Source organism: Zingiber officinale, chromosome 2A, assembly GCF_018446385.1.
Source record: "Zingiber officinale cultivar Zhangliang chromosome 2A, Zo_v1.1, whole genome shotgun sequence".
NCBI lineage: Eukaryota > Viridiplantae > Streptophyta > Magnoliopsida > Zingiberales > Zingiberaceae > Zingiber > Zingiber officinale.
The window spans coordinates 164,866,829-164,876,012 of record NC_055988.1 but is presented as its reverse complement, the minus strand read 5'-3'; the positions used below and the strand labels follow the sequence as shown (position 1 = coordinate 164,876,012).

General features: G+C 41.9%; 1 long non-coding RNA gene across 1 annotated transcript; it reads left to right on the top strand.

Annotated features, from left to right (window-relative positions):
- Nucleotides 1–1,615: 1,615 nt before the first annotated feature.
- LOC122040244 lies at nucleotides 1,616–2,335 on the top strand. The gene is made up of 3 exons (XR_006128563.1): nucleotides 1,616–1,904; nucleotides 1,980–2,121; nucleotides 2,323–2,335. It is a non-coding gene; the product is annotated as an uncharacterized LOC122040244 (long non-coding RNA).
- Nucleotides 2,336–9,184: the final 6,849 nt, after the last annotated feature.

Genomic DNA, 9,184 nt, shown 5'->3' with positions numbered 1-9,184 from the left:
ATTACTATGGACTTTGTGGTAGGTTTGCCGAGGACACGACGAGACCATGACGCGATTTGGGTAATTGTTGATCGATTAACCAAATCCGCGTACTCGTTAGCGATCCGGAAGACTGATTTCCTGGATCGATTGGTAGATCTATTTTGCCGGGAGATTATCAGATCACGTGGTATTCTGTTGACTATTATTTCGGATAGAGACCCCGGTTCATGTCTCGTTTTTGACAGAGTCTGCAGCAGGCCTTGGGCACGCAGCTCTGTTTAGTATAGTTTTCCATCCTCAGACAGATGGATAGTCAAAGCGGACCATTCAGACTTTAGAGGATCTGCTGAGGTCGTGTGTTATGGATTTCGGAGGCAGTTGGGAGGACCATCTGCCGTTAGTAGAGTTTGCTTACAACAACAGCTTCCATTCGATTATCCAGATGACACCGTTTGAGGCGTTGTATGGTAGACCTTGTTGGACACCTGTCCTCTGGGATGAGGTTGGAGAGGCCCAGCTGTTGGGACCTCATAGAGTTCAGCAGGATGCGGAGTTGGTCCGTACTATCAGACGGAGGATGTCAGAGGCGCAGGACCGCCAGGAGAGTTATGCTGATCGGAGACGCAGACCACTAGAGTTCTCTGTTGGCGACCATGTATGTCTGCGAGTTTCACCCACGAAAGGGGTGAAGAGATTTGGCCTCAGAGGTAAGCTAGCTCCGCTGTACATTGGCCCTTTCGAGATCTTGGAGAGGATCGGAGCGGTAGCTTATCGACTGGCACTACCACCGTCCCTGTCAGGCGTTCACGATGTATTCCACGTATCGATGCTGAGGAGATACGTGCCCGACCCGACGCATGTCTGGCAGATATCTCAGTTCCAGTTCAGCCTGACATTACATATGAGGAGGTTCCGGTACGGATTCTCGACCGGAAAGAGCGTCAGTTGTGGAACAAGACTATCCGGCTGGTTAAAGTCGGATGGCAGCATCATTCGGATGAGGAGGCTACTTGGGAGCTTGAGGATACGATCCGAGCTCGATATCCCCACCTTTTCACATGAGGTATGTGTTTTATTTATCATTCAGCATTTATGCTTTACCTATTGTTAGTACTTACTGATAGTAGATAACGAAATTTGGGGACCAAATTTTTATTAGTGGGGGAGAATATAAAATACCGGAAAATAGGAAATATTAATAAGGGAATTTTTTCGGAATTTTTGGAAATTTTTCGGGAATTTTTCGGAGCTCGTATGGACGAGTTAACGGGGATAAAATTTGGGATCCGGGAAAGCCTATTTAGGCTACCCATTTAAGTGAGAAATTGTTTATTTTATAAATTCCTTTTTCCTTATTCTTTTTTTATTTTCCCCGCTGATTCCTTTCTCCCTGCCGAACTCGCGCCGATGCCAAGCCTTCTCCCGAGCCCTAACCGAGCGGTTCCTTCTCCCTCTCCGCGTACAAAACCTCCCAGCCAAGGGCTTCGCCTTCTTCTTCCTTCCCGAGCGCGCACGCCCTTCTCTTCATCTTCTGCCGACGACCTCTGTGCCCTAGCTTCTCCGTCGTCCGTCGCCGTCGAACGGAGAAGTGTCGATTCCTCTCAGCCATCTCTTTGCCCTAACCAGTGCCGCAGCAAACCGCCGTTGCCTCCCTTGCCCCTATTGCGCCTTTTGGTCGCCACAGCCGACGCCGACGGACTAGGGCAACGCTGTGCCCTAGATTTGCAGCGCCGCCGTCCCATTCTGCTCTAGCCATCATCGACACTGCTCTCCTGCAGTGTCCTTCGCTTGCCACTGCCCTTGTGATCTAGCGTAGTCGTGAGTGCCAGCAACCACCTTGTTATCGGCTTGAGTTTCTGGCATTAGGGCTTCCAGTGGCAGCTTTGTTCGGTTTTTGGTCATTTCAGGCAGTAAAGGAAGAGGTAAAGTGCTCAAGTTATTATGGAAATTTGGTTGTGGTTTGGAAGTTGATTTCTTGATCTTTTTGATCCGAACAGTGAAGAATTCCAGTAGCCAACAGCCCTTAACGGCAGCCCTCATTCCAGCATTCCTTTGTTCCAGCAGCAATCAACCTAAATGGGGCAGTAACTCTTCAATTCCAGCATCTTCTTGTTCTTGAATAAAGCTGTGGAACTTGAGGTAGGGTTTAGGGTTGTGGTCTTCATTGTAGATGATTTCTAGTTGTGTTAGCAAAAGTTGTTAACTTAAGTTTAGAAATAAATCTAAAGGTGTAATTAGGGTTAATGAAGCTAACCCTAGTTGGTCAATGGATTAGAATTTAGTTTGGCTAATGGTTGTATGATAAATTAGCTAAACTAGACATTTTGTTTGATACCGCAGGACTTTGACGCGAGACGAGTATCTCAGAGTCGGTATTGGACCTTTCTTTTATCGGAGACGGGTACTTTTGACTTATTGTCTTTGATATGCTTAGTAATGAAATTAACAATTTGCATTAATTGTGTTTTCTCATTTGTTCGGTTAATCACTGCCCGATACATGTTGCCTGCTTGATTGATTGTTTGTTTGCATCTCGTATTGATACCTATCTGATTTCACATGCTCATGGGTAGTGATATAACCATGTTTTACCATGTCAGGACCTAGGTTTGATACCTTTTTGATCAGTATGTCTTGATTTGATCTATTCACTATGGTGCCCATTGTTATATGATCAGAGGTTGGTTTAGTATATTACCATGCTTAGTGACATGCACCATTTGCATGATCGCATGCTGTGCGATAGATTGCTCCATTATTGTTGAGCACTTTGCCAGTTTTCATCACTGTTCGGTGCTCCGTTGTGACGTTCATGGGTAGCGTGACACAGCGTGGTAGCACGTCAGTTTGACTCTTCCGGTGCTCCGTTGATCCGCTCATGGGTAGTGTGACGCAGCGTGTAGCACGTTAGAGATTCCTCCCCGTCATAGCGTACCGGGAGATGAGAGCATTGCGCTCCCCCATTTATGATTTGGGGTAGGAGTACGTGTGTACTCCAACAGCATCCCGTCCACTCGGTCACTCATCAGGGGTAGTGATGCAGAGTGCACGGTCGTCACAGCCCTACCCACTCGGTCCCACTTTTGTTGTGAGTTGGTTGACTAGCGTCAGGGGTGACCATGACATTGGCATCATATGCATGATGCATTTATTGCTTGTGTTTGTGTTTGCTGCATTTATATGCTGCATATTGTTTGGATACCTATGTTTGACATGCATACAGGATTTCCCTATCACTCGGACTGTTTGTCCTTATACCCAGGTCCTGGTTAGTACAGTTTCTCTCATGTTTTACTTCGGTTTGCATTTACCTTTATTTTATCAGGAGACTGTACGCATGATTAGTGCTAGGTGTTATTTCTTTACTTTGCATATCAATTGTACCTGCTGAGTGTTGGACTCACCCCGCCTCCATTGTTGTTATTTTCAGGTTGATGCTGTCAGGAGGGAGTTCCAATCGCTAGTCCTCACTGCAAGTAGTGCTAGATCCCTGCAGACCTCGAGGGTTTATTTACTATTTGGTTTGGTTCTTATTTGATTATGTGTACTTGGTTATTTTGGATACTTGGACATCGTATGTTTTTCTTTTGATATTGATGGATGTTCTATTTGATATGTTTTTACTACATGCCTGCCTGGACGGCAGAAGAGGTAAGTTTGTCGGATTTGTGTTTTACGAGTGTAGTTAAGTAGGGTGGTTTTCGAGTCAGAGTATTACTGCTTTGTTTGGTTATATATAACTGCATGGATGTTTGTGTGGTTGTGTTATATTTATTGTTATTATTCCAGCCGCATGTGGCTAAGGTATGGAGATATGTAGAAAGTTTCAGATTGTCCGCCGTACAGGGGAGATGTTGCCGAAATTTCTTCGGACGGGGACCCCTCTGGGGTGTGACATCATGATTTCTAAGTATGCTATAAATAAGAAAAAATGTGAAGTTTGTGTGCAATATAAACAAACCCGAAAACCCTTCAAATCAGTTGATAGAAATTCTGATATTTTAGAATTGATCCATACTGATTGTTGTGAGTTTAACGGTGTAATAACGAGAGATCATAAAAGGTATTTCATCACCTTCATTGATTATCACTCTCGTTATTGTTATGTTTATTTGCTGAAAACTAAGGATGAAGCTTTAGATAAATTTATGATTTTTAAATCTGAAGTTGAGAATCAAACAAACAAATCTATTAAGAGGTTAAGGTCTGATAGGGGTGGAGAGTTTACCTCAAACCTGTTTCAAAAATTTTGTCAAGATACAGGTATAATTCACGAGGTAACTGTTCCATATAGTTCTCAATCCAACGGTATAGCAGAACGGAAAAATCAAACCCTTGAAGATATGATTAATTCCATGTTAGGCAGTTCCGGGTTACCCAACTTCATGTGAGGGGAGACTTTATACACTGCATGCCATGTGTTAAATAGAGTCCCTATGAAGTCAAGGGAGAAAACCCCATACGAGCTTTGGAAAGGCCGGAAGACAAGTTTGAAATACCTTAAAGTGTGGGGGTGCCTTGCAAAGGTACTAGTACCTGAACACAGAAGGAAAAAACTTGGTTCAAAGACCGTAGATGGTATCTTCTTGGGTTATGCTCAAAATAGTATTGCATATAGGTTTCTGATTATTAAATCTGAAATTTCTGGAATAGATGCAAATACTATTGTAGAACTTCGTGATGCTACATTTTTTGAGGATATATGTCCTATGAAGACGAGAACACCTCAATCTATATCTGGTAACCCAACTAGAGATATACCTGCTTCCGTAGAAACCCCATTATCCGTAGAAGGTACACCCTCCTCAAGTCACTCTAGACTAGATGAATCTAGAGAGTGTACAGAATTGAGAAGGAGCAAGAGACAACGTGTGTCTACGGATTTAGGCCAGGACTTTATCACCTATAATATAGAAGGTGACCCTGTGACATATCAAGATGCTATGGCTTCTCCTGAAGTTAAGCACTGGAAAGAGGCCATTAAAAGTGAAATAAACTCTATTATCTCTAATGTCACTTGGGAGTTGGTAGATTTACCTCCTGGGTGTAACACTATAGGATGTAAATGGGTGTTTAAAAGAAAACTAAAACCTCATGGGTTAGTAGATAAATTCAAAGCCCGCCTAGTTGCTAAGGGATTTAAACAGAAAGAAGGGATTGACTATTTTGACACTTATTCTCCTGTTACTAGAATTCCTACAATCCGAGTGTTGATAGCATTGACATCCATATATCATCTTGAGCTTCATCAAATGGATGTCAAAACGGCATTCCTTAATGGAGATCTTGAAGAAGAGATATATATGGATCAGCCTGAGGGACATGTAGTTTCTGAAAATGAGAATAAAGTCTGTATGTTAGTTAAATCTCTTTATGGTTTGAAGCAAGCCCCAAAGCAATGGCACGAAAAATTTGATAGAGCTATGTTATCGTTTGGCTTTGAAATGAATGACTCTGATAAATGTGTGTATGCTAAAATGAAAGGTGATAATTGTATTATCTTATGTTTATATGTAGATGATATTCTACTGTTTGGATCTAACCTTTCTATTATTAATGAGACTAAGGCCCTCTTAAGTGATAAGTTTGATATGAAGGATATGGGTTGTGCTGACATGATTTTAGGGCTGAAGTTGACTCGATCAACTGATGGAATAGCAATTTCTCAGTCACTCTACATTGAGAGAGTATTAGAGAAATATGGCTATAGCCAAGTTAAATCTGTAGTCACACCGTATGATCCTTCAAAAACTCTCCACAAAAATAAGAGTGGTGTGGCAGTATCTCAATTAAGATACTCACAAATAATAAATAGTCTAATGTATTTAGCAAATTGTTCTAGACCTGATATTTCTTTTGCTATATCGAAATTGAGCAGGTTTACCAGCTGTCCGGACAGAACGCATTGGGATGCATTAGACAGAGTACTCAGATATCTAAAAGGCACTATATCCTTGGGCTTGTGGTATGGGAGATTCCCTACAGTCCTGGAGGGATATAGTGATGCTAGTTGGATAACAGACAGTGCTGAGTGTAAAGGCGTTACTGGTTATGTCTTTACATTTGGAGGCGGTGCAGTTGCTTGGAGGTCTGTTAAATAGACGATTATAACCCGTTCTACATCTGAGGCAGAATTGTGTGCTTTGGATACCACAGTAACTGAAACTGATTGGCTGAAGGGTCTTCTTTCTGAAATTCCCTTGATGATGAAGCCAATACCTTCTATTTCAGTACACTGTGATAATCAAACAACAATAGCTCAGATTAGAAGCTCCAAGTATAACCAGAAACAGAAGAGACATGTACGAATACGATTAAAGTCTATTCGTGAGTTAGTGTCTCTTGGAGTGGTGTCATTGGACTTTGTAAGTTCAAAGGACAATATTGCTGATCCACTCACTAAAGGGCTTGATTCTGAGAAAATCAAGAGATCCAGTAAGGGAATGAGGCTGAGGCCTATCCTGGATTCATCTATAGCAGCAAACCAACCTATCTGATTGGAGATCCCAAGAAATAGGTTCAATGTGGTATAAACAAGCTATAAGGATGAATCGTAAGCATCAAATTGATTGAAATGTAATCTCATAGTCTCTTCCCTGGATAGATGATTGACTGCTAGTAAGGATGAGCTTAGGAGCTCTTAATGAGTTCAAGGTCTTAATGACAGGATGCTTGCAGTACATCCTTGGAGAACTCACCTATGTAAGTGTAACTATGGGGCCGCAGTGTGGGGGGTCTAGGCAACTCTCCTTAGCACTTATGAAACAAGATTCGGTGACATGGCCGTAATGCACCAACCCAGAAGGATTCAACCGTCGCTAGTGATGAGTTGTTACCAATTGATCTTCACATATAAAAGGTTTAAGATCAAGACTCAGTTCTCTTCAAACCTATGTGAATAAGATTGGTATACTTAGGTGAAAATTCAAACCGGAAGGTATTTTCACTGAAAGCTCATTGCAACCAAGCCTCAGAACATATCTTTATTTTTCGATCAAAATAATTTGAATTAGTGGGGGATTGTTGAGTTTTAATTCAAAATATTCCCATTGTTTTTAGTCCCACATTGCTAAGTTAAGAAGCTTAGAAGGCTTTATATATGGAAGTCTTCCATGCTAGCTTAGTCAAGTTAAGAAGGACCTACACGCATGCGCGGGCCAAACCCAAATCAGGTGGTTTCAGGGGGTTCGAGCCGGAAATCCATAAACCGGGCGCGACGCACGCGATTATCGCGCGCAGGGGGGGGGTGCAAATCCCCAACTCGTGGGCCTCGCGCTTACGGGCGGCCCGGCCCACTTCGAAGCATCGCGATTCTATCCGCGAGAAAGCGACACACCCGCGAAAGCGACGTACGCTTTGGTGCATACACTGCTTCGAAGTGTATAAATACACTTCCTCTGCTCCTTCTCAATTCACTCCAAAAAAGCAAAGCATTCCTCTGCTTTCTTCTTCTTCTTCTTCTTTCCAAGTTCTGAGGCTTGATTCTGCGATCTGAGGTTGAGTCCGAGTGCAACGTTCGTCTTGGAGTGCACCTACGAACGGTGCGAGCGGTTGTCGGATCTTGGGAGGATTTTGCCAGAGAGCTTCTGCACCGTGGGTGGCGATCAATTCTCTAAAGACAGTCGGCACGCCCGACGCTTCGACCGGAGATACACAAATTCCTAACCTTACTCTATTACTATTTATTACATGCTCGTCATTTATTGATGCAATTATTACTATATTAGTGTAATCAATTTTACTACAAAATTGTTGAATTGTAAGAGACTTACAAGTTTGTGCAGTTTAAACTGCATGAACAGTTTCGTAGACCAGAATGTCAGGACTTGAGTTTTCTCTGTTTACCGTGAACTTCTACCCTCTGTTCTTTAAGATAGAGGGTTTAGGTTTGAAGAACAAAATAGAAAAGCCCGGCATTCTGTTTCTTTGTGCCTACCCTTCTGTCCAATTGTAGTCTTTAACTCACTTTGGCACCAAGTTGCTGTCCAATTGATTAGTGAACATGGACATGTGCCAGCACATTGCAGAGAGATACATACCAAGGGTGCTAGGGAGTTGCATGTTAGCATGACGTTGCTGTATGTGGTTTGATGTGCAATGTGACATTTTATCGGCGCATTTTGTATAGATACAGTGGTATAAGTTGTGTTGAGGCACACAAGTTACCATGTAGGAACCACCCTAGCTCATCTGTCACATGAGCAGGCCAATTTGCTATAAGGCTACACACACCAACCACCAACGGGTTGAATTCAGCGCAAGTGACCCGACCAATTGGTTCAATGGTTAAACAGTACGTTGAACTGGTACAATCCGGATCATTCAAAAACTTCGATTGGTGGAAACAAAAACAGTTGGCGCTAGTTTCCAGTTGATAAAACTTCATTCCACCACATGTGTTGATGTAAAGAAAATCAATTGGCCTACTGAAATGAAATGCCGAGCTGTAGCAATCCTGCTTGTCCCCTACCATCTGCATGCAACTTTTGTCTTCATCAGGGAAATCACTAAACATCTTCTGATGCATCTGAACCTTCCGTTCTTACTCAAAAACCTAATCATGTCAATCCCTTTCATTTCCTGTTCTCACAGTTTTGCATCCGCGATTAATGCATTGGGACAAGTCTGTAGTCAAGACGTTGTCCTTGCCACAGCATTTTGCCATGCATGAAAGCTACGTTTCTACAGTGGCAAACACCATGGACTAGTGCATCTCAGTCACTCCATGCCATCTTGGATCACTAATTCATACTTAATCATCTTTTTCAAATCGATATGTCAGTCTCATCATGTTTGTTAGTGAGTCTAATTCTGGTGCCCAAAAGATTTGCTGATGAAGGAGAAATCCAGGCTAGGGCGGTAAACAAGTCCGAGCGAGCCAAATTTTATAGTGTTCAAGTTTTATTTGATAAAGTAAGTAAGCCGAACAAAGTTTAAAATGAATCAAGCTATTGAAATGATTGTTTAAGCTTGACTTGATTTTTTTTAGGTCTTAATTCAAGCTTGTTTGAAACTCTTATATTTTTAAATTTATTTGATTGGTTATTGACCTTGATAATACAAGTTTATTTATTTATTTTAAAAGTTTATTTATTTATTTATCATATAGATAAAGGTTTATTGATGAACATTAACGAGCTGAATATATACGTATTCAAACTTGTTCATTTAATTTAATGAATCATTCAAATTTATTATTTAA